This window comes from Equus quagga, chromosome 7, assembly GCF_021613505.1.
Source record: "Equus quagga isolate Etosha38 chromosome 7, UCLA_HA_Equagga_1.0, whole genome shotgun sequence".
Taxonomy (NCBI): domain Eukaryota; kingdom Metazoa; phylum Chordata; class Mammalia; order Perissodactyla; family Equidae; genus Equus; species Equus quagga.
This window is the reverse complement of record NC_060273.1, coordinates 19,710,012-19,724,059: the sequence shown is the minus strand read 5'-3', so window position 1 is coordinate 19,724,059 and position 14,048 is coordinate 19,710,012. Positions and strand designations below refer to the sequence as shown.

General features: G+C 43.7%; 1 long non-coding RNA gene across 1 annotated transcript; it reads left to right on the top strand.

Moving 5' to 3' along the window:
• Window positions 1–8,101: 8,101 nt before the first annotated feature.
• LOC124242709 (uncharacterized) lies at window positions 8,102–12,811 on the top strand. Its single transcript, XR_006889489.1, has 3 exons — window positions 8,102–8,196; window positions 11,108–11,221; window positions 12,596–12,811. It is a non-coding gene; the product is annotated as an uncharacterized LOC124242709 (long non-coding RNA).
• Window positions 12,812–14,048: the final 1,237 nt, after the last annotated feature.

Below are 14,048 nucleotides of genomic sequence, written 5' to 3'. Positions count from 1 at the left end.
TTTCCTCTTTATCTATTTCTATCCTGCCAACCTCACCTTTTACAGCTCAATCTCTCAACTTATCATATAAGTTTTAATTTCTTGTTTCATAGGGCAGTTTCCTGAATTTTATTGAGAACACGGACACAAGAGAAGCTTTCTAAAGTATGCTTCTCTTTCCTCTAATAGAACTCTTTCAAAGACTTGTCTCCTGACTCTTAAGCTTACAATTTCTGTCTTCATGTTGTACAGTCTTGAAAAAAAATAGGACTAAGATACATGCCTGAGATATATGTTGCTCTGATTTCCACTTCAGTGTATTCATCAATGAAGAAGAAATATACAGGCTTTTCCTAATTGTTATATGTAATTTCTACTTAGTTCCCATCAGATTGTTTTGTGATCTATTCCTTCTTCCTGCTCTGAAGTTGGAGAACTCTCGATGTGCACAGCCTTGAGCCAGATTTCCAGTTTAAAATAGCCAATTATCATTGAAATTTCTAGTTTAAAAAGTGACTTATTCTTTAAAATAATAACCTGGTGTCTAAGAAGAGATATTGAGATACCACTACCTTACTGTCTTTCTACAGTATTGCAAACTTTATTTCTGGATGGGCTGTTTCTGCATTCATGGCTAAAAGCTACAACTTTGCCATGGCCACCCCACAGCTCCTTTCCTTCCACGTGCACATTTCAGCTCACGACTGATGCTGGATGAGGGTGTAAAGACTGAATCCTCTACTAAATAGTTTCCATACTGAGGGAGATTTGAATTTCTTCGCTTTAGTCTAAGCTTGTAAGATTTCTTGAAATATTTTTCCACGAATTGTTCCACCATTCTACCTGCAGGCTTTAAAGCTTCAACTCATGGAAGTTCTTCCGGTTTTCTAGCAGGTAATGGTGGAATATTCCTGGTTCCTAGTGCTATTGAAATTCTGCATCTCCTCTCATGTTTTCACATCTAGGTGAGTGGCTCATCAGAAGGCAAAAGCTTTCTATCCTCATGACCCTGAGCTAAGCAGATTGTGAATATGTTGCTCTGCTGCATAAAATTCTCCAAGGGTGCCCAACTATATGTAGTGTCAGGTAGAAAATCCTCTCAGAATAGCATGTGAGCTCTTTACAATCTGGCACCATCCTAGCTATTCATGTGTATTCACTTCCTGCCATAGATCTCAAACTCTCACCACACTGGATTGTTGATCTCTTTCTCCAAACCTGTGAGGAAATTTCAGACCTTTCTACTTCTGCTCATATACTCTTCCTTCTGCCTGAAATGCCTTGCCTTGCAGTGGGAATTCATATTTATCCTTCACAGTGGAACAGAAATAGCACCTCCTTTTTGCAGTATTCCCAGATGATCAAGCAAAATTCATGACACCATTCTCTGTGGATCCATTGCTGTGGTCTGAATGTTGTGTCTCCCCACAATTCCTATGTTAAATCCTAACGGCCAATGTGATGATATTAGGAGGTGGGACCTTTGGGAGGTGATTAGGTCATGAGGGCAGAGCCCTCCAGAATGGGATTAGTGCCCTTATAAAACGGGCTTCAGAGACCCAGCTAGCATTTGTCTCAGAGAAATTATCTTCTACGAGATCACTGAATTTTCCTCCCTTTTATTACCTCTGTTCTCTGCCTCCAGAACCCCGATAAAAGAAAGGGCAGACATCTGTGCTGCTTCATATTTCTCTCTTATATATTGCCTTATTTCGCCTTTGGTTAAGTTCTGCAAGATTCTGACATGGTTCTTAACCAACCCCATTCTCTTCTTCAGCCTGTCCACTGAATTTTTTTAGTGCCAAACATATTTTTAATTCCCAGGTACTCATTTTTGTCCTCTGATTGCTCCTTTTTTGCAGCCGCAGTCTGTTCTTACTTCTGTATGTGCCATCTTTCCAATCTCACTAGAGTCATTTATTTTTTAAAATTGTTTTGTTTCTTGAATGATCTTTATTTCCTAAAAACACAATTATTTTACTTGTTAATCTTAATGTGACTCATGTATGTGATTTCTTTTCTTCACGTGTTTGTTGACCCTTGGCTGTTAGTTCATGTTTGTGAATAAAGATCTAGGCTGTTGAGGAGTGGGAGTTCCATTTGGATTTGTGTAGATCTCTTTGCCAAGAAACTGCTCCCTGGATGAGCCTGTACTGGTGGGTCTGGTGTCATAACTGGAAAACGACATTTCAGAGTTGTGGGGGTTGGCCGGCCGTGGAGACCAAGTCAAAAAAGGGAGGACTTGACTTGAGCAGTGAATTATCTTGATATGTTCCTTCTTGAGAAAAGCTGTGTTTCCTCTCCTTTTTCATTAAGGTGCCTGCTGGATGTTCCAGAGTTTCCTCAAACTCTGCTTTGTTTCCCATTCATGGTCCTAGACTCAAATGAGGAGGCCTCTGCATGTAAGCAGCTCACTTTCTTTAGCGTGCACAGCTTGGATTTCTATGTGGGGGCCAAAAGCCTCTGTTGTCTGCTGTATATATTTGGGAGGAGGGCAGGGAAGACAGATGTGGTCCAACTAGCCCAGCCTTCCCAGATGCAGTTCTTTCAATGAGATATACTCAACTTATGTGTATATATATATTGAACAGTACAATAAGAGTGCCAAAATGGCTGCAAATTCTGTCTATCCTGTGTCCATGCCCCTCTGCAATGTGACTTTGGAGTTCCTCCTAGCAAGAGGCAGAGTCTGTTTCTCTATCGCCTTGAATCTGGCCTTGGCCCTGTGGCTTAGTTTGTTCATTGGGATTCTAGAAAATTGACCTGGGAGAGAGACTTGAAAATCACTTGCAGGCTGGACATGCTGTAGCTTGCTGCCCTTGTAAAGAAGATAGATAAAAGACCAGAAAGTTAAAAATCCATTTTTTTGCATATTCATTCTGAGCTATCAAAAGTAGCAGTCCTGTGAAGAAGCCCAAGAGGATGACAAGAGCTATATGGCCCATTTGCTTCTGTTGCCCTGACCAACAGCCTGCCAGACACACAGCATGTGACAAAGACTTCCCTAGATTATCCAACCAGCAGCCAGCCTACAGCTGACCATGGATGTGTGGGATACAGAACCTGGGAGAGATGTGCTGGGTCCACGCAGATAAAAAGAACTGCCTAGCTGATCCAAATCATGGACAAAATAAGGAGTTGTTGTTTGAGACCACTAAGTTTTGGGGTAGTTTATCACCCAGCGAGAGCTAACTGATACAAACACCTCATTGTATTGATGTTCCAGCTACTGTCGATACTCTGATAAACAAAGTAGATAAGGCCTCTGTCCTCAGGTGATGAGAAACAAAGAAATAAATGAGTCAAACAACTTCAGAGATTCACACATGCTCTGAAGGAAAGGAAGCAGGGTGATGTGACTGGCTGGGGTTGGGATCTAATTTAGATACTGTGACCAGAGAAGAATTCTTTGAGCAGCTGAAGTTTGAGCCAAGACCTGAATGACAAGGAAGAGCCAACCATGTGAAAGTCTAGAGGTAGATTGTTCCAGACAGGAAACAGCAAGTGCAAAGGCAGTGAGCTGGGAAGACACTTCATGTGTTAAAAGGACATAAAGAAGGTCAATGAAGCTGGAGTTGGCGAGCAAAGGAGAGAGAGAGGGGAAAGATGTAAAGTCAGGAAACAGACCTTGGGGGAGGACTTGGCCCGTGATTAATTTATCAGTTACCTTCATGCTTGTACCCTGTCTCATCTCTGTCCTGTATGTTTGTGGACTAGGAGCTTGGAGCTCTCAAAGGACCCCTGTGGGAAGGGTCCCTCTTTTCTCCAGCATTTTGGGCTGCATCTTTCTGTGATCTGTTTTCATCAATCAGATCCATTTGCTTTCTGTCTTCTAGAATTTCTTCAAAATGTCCTCCAGCTCTCTGCCTTTCTAGTTTTCCAGTATTATTATGGATTAATTCTTTCTAAAATATAGTGGATGGGGGTTGACATTTTTAAGGACCTTAGTATATGTCAGTTCTCAATTTGCCATCTTCTTTTTTTTAATTTTTGGTGAAGAAGATTGTCCCTGAACTAACATCTATTGCCAATCTTCTTCTTTTTGCTTGAGGAAGGTTGTCACTGAGCTAACATCTTTACCAAGCTTCCTCTATTTTATTTTGTATGGGATGCCACCACAGCACGGCTTGGTGAGCAGTGTGTAGGTCTGCACTGGGGATCTGAACCTGGGAACTCCAGGCCACCGAAGCAGAGCACACGAACTTAACCACTATACCACCAGGCCAGCCCCTCAACTCACCATCTTTAATTGAAATTCTCTTATCTCATGTTTAAATTTGGAACTCTAAGCTCATCTTAACCTCCTATCCTCCTTTGTTATCCTATCTTTTTCCTTGTTTTTTCTCTTTTCAGCTTGTCTTTAGAGTGGCTGGTGAGAGGCTAGCCCTCAATGGGATCTTCATTCACTAGCCAATAAATATGTACTGAAGACCTTTTATCTGCAAGCAAAATTGAGGCCCTTCTTTCCTACCAGTTGCCCTTTGCAGCCATTTGCCTTGCTCAGTTCCTGCTGAGTTGAGTACAGCTCATCAAAACACCTCATGCTGGGACATTGAGGAGACACGAGGGTTCATTCTTTCCAATGTTTTCATTTCACTGGACACTTCGTGTTTCATTTCATAGGAAGGTTTTGATATCTCAGAATTTATGTGCCAAAAAAGTGTATTTTAACTCCCCGGTCTTCTTTTTATCTCTCTCTCTGTTTATCTATCTATCTATCATCTGTCTATCTTCATTGAGTTTTGGGTGCCGTAAATTATTAGGATATGACACATAGGATGACATACCTGGGAAGGATGGACCATGTTACCCCAATGAGAAGACCCTATACCCTTGCAGACCAAGAGCTTGGCCTTGATGGGCATTTGTAAAGTTTCCAGGCACAAGAACCTTCACTCATCTCCCTAAAGCAGATAAATATACTTTAGTACAGAGATTAGAGCACATGAAAGGTGAGACTAGCAATCTTCAGGGCCCACTGCTTACTCATAAGTTTTTCTTCCACAAATCTGCTGGGTCCTTTGCAGAAGCCCAAAGTACAAAACTCTTTGCCTGCCCTGTATTTGCCTTATGGAAATGCCACTACACTCTTTCCCTCAAACCCAGAATCAGGAGGCCAGAGCACCTTGAATGATGAGGAAAGGAGGCCAACATTCTCTTCTCTACCCCAGAGCCATTGCATATGCTGTTCCCTTTGCCTGAGACACCATTCTCCCTGCTTCTCCTCTAAGTCTCTTATTTATCCTTGTTCTTTCTTATTGTTCTTATGAGCTTATAAGCTGCTTGCTTGGAGAGGCCTTCTCTGCTTTTCTGATCTTTTTTTCCCTCCCCAAGTGTAGTGCATGCTCCTGGTGCCCTACCTGGGTCCCCTTCACTGGTGACACACTTGTTCCTCCGTTGCTGTGAATGTTCATTGCTAAAATGGAGCTGCCTTGCCTAAGAGTTACTCCTGGCTGCAGGGGACAGTCAGTGGCCAACAATCGACTGGGGTAAAAAGGCCAACTGCCTGGCCTTGAGATGGACCAGTTTTCCAGGATACGAGGGAGAAGTTAGTCTCCAGCTGAGACCGCCCCTTTGCTTAGTTTTCTTGTCCTGTCTGCTGCTTCCCTCACACTGCACCCCCTCCAGAGAGCCCTCCTCCAATGAATCCTTTCCACCAGAATCACTGTCTCAGGCCCTGCTTCTCGGAAGCCTGATCTAAGACACTGAGAAAGCTTTCTTTAAGAGGTCTGTCTGTGTATTTACATAGCGAGGACAAGTTTTCTCTCTGACCCCTGTGCCTCTAACAGTGATGGAGAGTCACGTGAATGGACTCGGATGTGAATAGTCCCCCTGGAACTGGCCACACAGCAGCCCCCCGTCTGAGGCTCCTGAAGAGCTTCTCTAGGAGGTGGAAGGGGAAGAAGAAAAAGAGACACTGCACACAAGCAGTTCACCGGGAGGCTGTGCTGTCATTTCTGAAGCAGAGCTCTTTGACCTGCTAAAAAGGGCTATTTTTTAGAGGCTTTAGTAAAATCATTTAATCTAAAATTCAATATAAATGCCACTTGTTAATTTTTAAGAATCCCATATCTGTTCTTTCCCTGAAGTGAAACAAATTTGGTTAAGGATGGGTATTTCTGAGTTTATTTCCTACACAGTTGAAAGCTCAATACCATGGTTAAGTCTCTTCTCCCAAATCTAAGCCCTTGGGAGCCACAGCAATAGCACAAACTAATGAAACAGGAGGAATTCATGTTTGAAGAGCCAGAGCCTCTGGAGACATGGACAAATGGCCTGAGCCCCACAGGATGGTTTCGAATTGAGTTCCTATGCAAATGTTTTTAAACACCAGTCCCTTGTCATTTACACATTCAATACTTAAAATTTAGATTATCTGGAGGTGACTCTTGAGATTCAACAATTGTGACATTTTCTTGAGGCATGAACTCAACTCACACATCCTACAAAGTTGGCAGATGGTGAGTGAACGAGGTGACCACTGAGCATCTACTTGGCACGTGTGCAGTAACTCACAGGGAGGGATTTAAATCTCAGGGCCCGCCCAATGATGCAGCGTTTAAGTTCTCACACACCACTTCAGTGGCCTGGGGTTTGCCAGTTTGGACCCTGGGCACAGACCTACCCAGCTCTCATCAAGCCATGCTGAGGCACTCATCCCACATATAAAGTAGAGGAAGATGGACATAGATGTTAGCTCAGGGCCAATCTTCCTCAAAAAATAAAATAAAATAAAATCTTTCCAACTGTTAATGTTGCTAACAGAAGTGCAGAGGTGGAGGAAAGAAACGGCAAGTATTTGAGAATACCCAAGACCAAAGCTGTTGAGTGATTACTATAGACGATCTACGTCAGCCACCGTGATGGCTGCCTTAGAATCTGATTTTCCAGATCACAACTAAGGATACAGAGGCACTGATGTGCTGTCTTAGGAAGAAGATGGAGCTTGGGTGTCTGTTAAATTGGAATTTGAAGGTGATCAGGGTTGTGATCCCCTCTCTGATTTTCCCAGCTTCTCGCACCCGCAGTTGAAGAAGCCGTGTCCTGATAGTCTCAGGCAGACTAGTTCCGCCGATTCCTTATTCCCAGTGCAGGTTTGCTTTTCTCTCTGCGTCTTTCTTTTCTGTTTATGACACCACCATCTTAGTTGCTGAAGTTTCCAACCTTCACCGTTGGCCCCTGTACCTTTGTCCTTCTTATGTCTTCTCCTGTCATTAACCTCAGGGCCACCTCCACCCCTTATCTTCTGGCTGTCATTCCTTGGGCTCCTCACGGGATGTGACCATCACTTCCATCCACTTGAGTCCTTCAGGGGCCTGGCCTCGCCTTGGACCTTTGGGTGACTCTGAGTCTCTCCTCCTCCAAGAGCATCATTATGGGGACCCATTGGGAAAATCCTCTACTTTGGCTCTGCTCCCAGGGTCTCCTCCTACAGCAGCGTGTGCTGCCTTTTCCCTTTCACAGGAAGCGTGTGAGATTAACTGTTTTGACTCTTTTCTCTTGTTTTAAAGAAAGCAACACCAAGATGTGTGTTTCCTCCCAGAAAGGCTAGAGATAGGCAGTAAGGAAGGGGAAAATGTGTCTGAATTATCCCCTCAATACCCGCCTCAATATCTAGCATGTCAGGCCACACTGAGTAAAATCACAAGAGTTATTTGCTCTTTATCTAGTTGGCCCTTTGATGGTTCTAACGTCCTCAATCCTTCACTGGTTGACCACAACATATGCTTAAAGTACTCCAAACCTGTTCCACTCTGATCAAGGTCCATATTCCACCCCAACTGCCAAACTTGGCAAAATCGTATTCTATGAGGACCAAGTCCCTCCAGTGTGAATTTTCTCAAAATCGCTCTTATCTACATCAAATTTATATTTGTAGTTGTCCCTCCCTGGTTTTTCTTCTTGTCTCCAATAAAAAAATTTCCGTCGGTATTATAATCAAGCTGAAAATGTACGTGATCCATGACCCAGTATTTTTTTCTGTCTATTCATCTCCTTGCCTATTTTCCTGTTGACTTAATCTACTTATTTTTTTCTGGAAGATCTCTTTAGTTATTAAGAGGATGAGGCTGCAGAGAGAGCCATACTAATTATGTGTGTCCCTTTCCTCCAGAATCTCAAACTCCCCCAAAATAGACACAGAGGTCAGACACTGTCGTCGTGGAGCTCAGAGGTCAGTGGGGAAGATGGAGTATGAATAAAGTGTTACAATGCAACGTAAGTGCTATAACGGATGTCCACTCCAGGTACGGGTGTGGCACAGAGCAGCGGATGAACTCAGTGGGGGTGGAGGCAGGAAAGCGTTACAGTCAAGGAACAGCTGAGCTGGATCTTAAAGAATTAGTAGTTCAGTGGACAAGGTGGGGAGGTAGCCATTAAATATTTGTTAGATTAGTAAACGAAGGGCATATCCCACAGAGAAAACAACGGGTGCCAAAAGAGTGACAAAGTGACACAGCTCTGTCTCTTCAGGAAAAGGGCAGGCTCAGTCTAGCTAAAGCAGGTGGGAGGAAGAGAGAGCTGGCAAATGGGCCTGAGAGCTCAAAAACTAAAATAAAGAATATACCTAAGAAAATTAGATGAAGGAAATAATACTGATAAAAGCAGAAAATACTGGTTTAAAACTCATAAAACAGCATTAACAGATAATTCCAATAATTGTTTCTTCAATAGAAAGAAAGAACAAGAGAGGAGAGACAGCAAGAGATAGGAAAGGCAGGAAGAAGGGAAGGAGGGAGGATAGAAAGACGTCTTGTAAGTTTAATCAGGGGAAAAGGAAAACACGTACAAAGTAAATGTATTGAAAGTGTATTTATAGAGGGCTCGATACTTCCCAGGTCCTGGGCAAGGTGTTGGGGACAAACAGCTGTATAGACAGACACGTTGTCTGCCTTTGAGGAGCTGAATTTTAATGAAGAAAGTGCTTCTTTAAACACATAACTATACAGACAAAATATTACCCACTAATTGATAGGGTTGTGAAGGCAAATTAAAGAATACACTGAGAGGTTGTAGCAAGGTCAGAAATGAACTTGGGGCTGGGTGCTGGATCGTGAAAGGCTATCTGAAGATGTTGCGTTTAAGCCAGCATCTGGAAGAGGAGGATGAGTTAACTAGACAAAGAGTGACTGCAGAAGCAATCCAGGGAGAAAACCAGCCCGTGTGAAGGTCTTGAGGTAGGAAAGTCCAAGTCACTGGAAGAAGGTGAGTGGGGCTGCAGTGAACAGAGGAAGCAGAGAGTTGCCAAGACTTACAGGGAGGGTGACCAACAGTGTCAGTTTGGCCAGGACTAGGGGGAGGGTCCTGGCATGTGAGACTTTCAGATTTAAAACTGGGACAGTCCCAGGCAAACCTGGATGAATTGGTCACCCTATTTACAGGCCTCATTCAAGATTTTGGACCTTAGCAGCAGAACAGTGTGGCAGCCGTAATCAAGGCAGCCATAGTGAGGATGGACAGAAATGGATGGATTCAAGAAATATTTAGATGTAAATTGATAGCACTTGAGGACAAAATGATAGCCAGGGAAGTAGGTAGGGCAGGGGGAATAATCAGGAATGAACTGCAGATTTTCTGGCTTTGGAACCTAGAAGGATATGCATAAAAAAAGAATTAATATGCAAACAAAAGACACTAAATTTCTTTGACATCAACTGTCAAGTGAGAGCTCAATGTTTGATCACATTTGAGCACACGGGAATAAATTGTGGTACCCTCCATCTCTCCCATCCCTCGGATTGAAACAGAAAGTGGGCCTGGTAGAAACCCAAATGTGCTCCAGACAGAATTGGAATTCAGTTTCAACCTTTAAAGACGTGGAGTGTTCCTCATCCTGATAAGGGAATATTACTCAACATAATAAGAAAAGGGAAAACAGGAAGCCTTTGTTACAGACCGCATTCATCCTGCATTCAGATGGCATGTCAAGAACTGTGTTACTCTTGTCCCCCGACCAACCCTTAGACTCCCGTAATTAACCCAGAGGAAATTGTGACTGAATTATGAAGTCCTTTCAAAACCAAACATTTGACACATCTGTTATAGAAAACTTATAAAAAGCACAGTGGATGCTTCTAAATTTTATAATTATGTTAATTCAAACTTAAAGACACTCCCATGAATTTTATAAAAAATATTTCCAACTCAGATCACAGAGTTTGTTCTGCCTGCCTTTGAGATGTGGGGAATATTTGCTGTGTGCACTAAATTTACTTCTTTGACTGCCCATGTCACGAGAGCACAGGACTAGAATGAAGACAAGCACGGGAGACCAAGGTTGAGAGTTTATTGAACATGAAGGTCTCATCCACATTCAAAAGCACAATCCCGGTGAGACCTCAGTCGTGTATCTAGATGGTGAGAACTTGCTTCCAGTGCCCCTGAATCCCAAATGGAAGGATGCTTTTCCTGTATGTGGGAGCCGAACGCCAGGGCTGGGAATGGCTGCCAAAATCATTCAGCCCAGTCTTACATCCGCAGTCTGTTTTTCAACACTTCTTCACTCATTTACTAATTTAACAAATATTATTGGCACCTGCTGTATACAAGGCACTCTTCTAGGGACTTGGGATCTGGTGGTGAACAAAACAGACACCAGTTCCTCCTGTCGTTGACGTTATGTTCTAAAGAAAGGATTCGAGTAGTAAACAATAAGAATAAGCAGTAAACGTAGTGAATAAGTAAGTTACATAGTACCATAGGTTGGAAGGTGAAAACAGTGCAACAGAGAAATAGGAGGGCAGGGAAAGAAATCAGAGCGATGGTGAGGGGGCAGGGTGCAGCTTAAATAAGGTGGTTGAGTAGCTCCTTGTGAAGATGATGTTTGAAAGCAGATTTGAAAGAGGTGAGGCAGTTAGCCACGGGGATCTCTGGGAGGAAAGCCTGGTTGGTGGTTTTATTTCCCTCCAAGACAGTCCCGAGTGCTCTAAAGTGGGATGTTTAGCAAAGTGCTCCACTGGGTTCAGAAGCTGGGCTTTGCTCAGGTCCCACTCATGAGTCGTGTGTCCTAATCAGTTTGTTCTAGAGTACTCTAAATAGCCCACCACCCTCACAAGTCCCCTGCTCCCAGAGCCCCTGCTTCGGCTCTCCCTGTTGTAGGATAATGGATGTCGTGGAATTGTCTGTTTAGGTGTCCAGCTTCTGCAGGAGGAAGTACAGAAGCTCCAAGATTAGGCCACACAGGGTTGAAACCTGCTTCTGCCGCTGACTGGCTGTCTGTCCTTCATCAGGTCATTTAACCTCTGTGAGTCTCAGTTTCCTTATCTGTAAAGACAAGATGATCATGTCTGTTCAATGGGGGTGTCATTAGTATTCCCAGAGAAATTGTGTGTATAGCGCTTGGCATGGTGCTTGGCACACAGTAAGAACGTAACTAAAACTAAGACTCTGGTGGTGCCCACTCCAGTGCCATCTCCTTGAGGGCAAGGCCCCTCTTGTCTTCCATTCTAGTTGACCAGTGCCTGGCATAGAGCCTGGCCCGTGTAAGGATGGTCGTGAGCAATGGAGTGCAGTTTGTCCAGGAACACCCAGGAGAACACACCCGAAGCCTCACTGGAGGACTCAGCCTCCTCGTCTGGTTGGTAAATAGCCACCCATCCATCCATTCACCAGGATGATGAGTTTTCACACACACACCGAATTCCCTGAATTGACTGTCTAGGGAAGAGAAGATTAGCCAGGATGGGGACATGTATGGCAAAGTTTTCTCCCCTACAAGAAAGACTCTAATAAAAGACATTGTTTCTTATCCAAATTATAGTATTTCTTGGCCCTTTTTCCTTTCAAAATGTGTTTTTTGTCTAAAATTAATGCATAATAACAGTAAAATTATTTCTCTGGTGTGTCAGGCTCCAACTTAAACATAGGCTGTGATTCTGTATATAGAAGAGCTTCATAAAGAGAATCAGAACTCTGATCCCAAATGCCTCGCAATGTGGGTAAAAAGGTAGCAAATTAACTAGACTGTTCCCAAGTTTCCTTTCTTACTGCAGAACTATAACGGTGTGGCGCTCAGACTCTGTCAGTATGCATTGGACTCTGGTGGCTAACGTGCAAAGTCCATAATTACCCGGCCCTTCTGGATGTCCCAGCAGGAACCAAGTGGTGAGGACCTGCAGGCATCTCTGAGCCTCCTGAGGTTGAGGGCCGGTGGGTGGAAACCCCATTCTGGGCCAAGGGAAGTGGCAAGATAGTCGTTCTTGCTGTGAGCTGGTTTGAATACAGATGTGAAGTGAAGAGGTGATAGTGTTGTGACGCTGTCTGCTGTCCAGGCTTGTGGCCCCAGTCCAGCCTGTAGCCTGTCATTGTGAATACATCCGATGGGCGGCTGTGGCAGTGACTCCTCCTTCCACAGCGGTCTCCTGGCCTGTCGAGGGTGTGTCCACAGCCGAACAGAAATCCCACCAGTTTTCCACTTTGCCCTGGAACAAAGGTTGACCCAGAGCCTCTGAGCTAATTCTGGCCACTGCTTGTTCTGTCAGTAAAGTTTGACTGGAGCACACCCGCGCCCGCCCATTTATGGACTGTCTGTGAGGGCTTTTGAGCTATGATGGCAGAATTGAGTGGTTGTAGCAGGGGCCTGCAAAGCCTAAAATGTTTATCATCTGACCCTTTACAGAAATGTTGCCAACACCGTTCTACGTGAATGAAGGTGTCTGGAGTGCTTGCACCCAGAGAAGGTTGTGAGATCGTTGTCATCACCCAGACGTGGTAGCAGACACCTGCACTCGCACTCAGATGAATCTGGGGCTGGCCTGGGACCTCGACGCAGACATCTGGTTGCAGCCGAAAGACATCGTCCCTCACCTTAAATTAAGGACGTTAACGTGAAATTGACTGGTCTCGTAGTTTTGTTTGTATTTAATTTTTAAGTTTGTTTGGTTTTAGAGTTGTGTAAGAGCTAAAAGAATAAGGAAGTTTTACCAGGATGTCTGTTTGTAAATATTTAATTTCTGTTTGAGTAAAAATAATTCAAGTGACACTAGAGCTCCTGGAGCAGTTTCGGAGGGGGATTTGTACACGACTCAGGTTGGAGAAACATGGCTGAAGCTTCTCCCTCTGCCCTTCATGCTGGCTTCCCTGCCTTCTGTTCTCTCTCTGCTCTAAGCTATATCCTTTAACCCAGGGCTGGCAGACATCTTCTGTGCAGAGTAGATAGTAAATATTTTTGATGATCTCTGCCGTTTAGCACAAAAGTGGCCATAGACAAGGCGTAAACAAATGAGCATGGCCGTGTTCCACTAAAACTTTAATTATGACACTAAAATTTAAATTTCCTACAATTTTCATGTGCTATAAAATATTCTTCTTATTTTGATTGTTTTTTAACCATCTGAAAATGCAAAACTCATCCTTAGCTCCTGAGCCATAAAATAAAAAGACAAGGGACTGGATTTGGCCCAAAGGCCATAGTTTGCTGACCCCTGTCCTTCATTAAGTCTTTCCAGACAGTAGATTTTCTTGTGTTCTTGCTTAAAATCTGCACTTGGACCCATGTTTCTTATTGGATTAAGTCCATTCACCAGGCATAGCACTTCCTCCTTTAGGATATTTTTCCAATCCCATTTTCTTCTTTAGCCCTTGATGAAATCTATGCTCTGAACACATTGAACTCATTATCGTTCCTCTGTTTTCCTGCTTTCTTTTTTTCATGTCATCTTGCCTTTTGCATGCAGTCTTAGCCCAGTACACCCATCCCCTCATTCTCCCCTGGCAGCGCCCTAAATGTTCCTCCTGACCCATCCCTCCTGCACAGTGTCCCGTCTGCACAAGCACCGCAGGCTGCTCCTTCCTGCTCCCTCCTGGTACTCAGTGTCCTATTAGAGAGAGCACTTATGAGGGTGAATTCTAATTGTTTATCTGAGGGGTTTCTTGCCCTGATCACAGGAGGCTTTTGAGACAGAGATTCTGGCAATTTATCAACATCTAGCATGGTATCCTGACACCAAGTAAATGGTCAAGAAACATTGGCTTAGCAAATGCTCGAGCAATTATTAGTAATAGAAATAACAGCTACTATTTATGACTCCTTTTTATCCTTCAGACACTGTACTGAGCACTTTGCATGTATG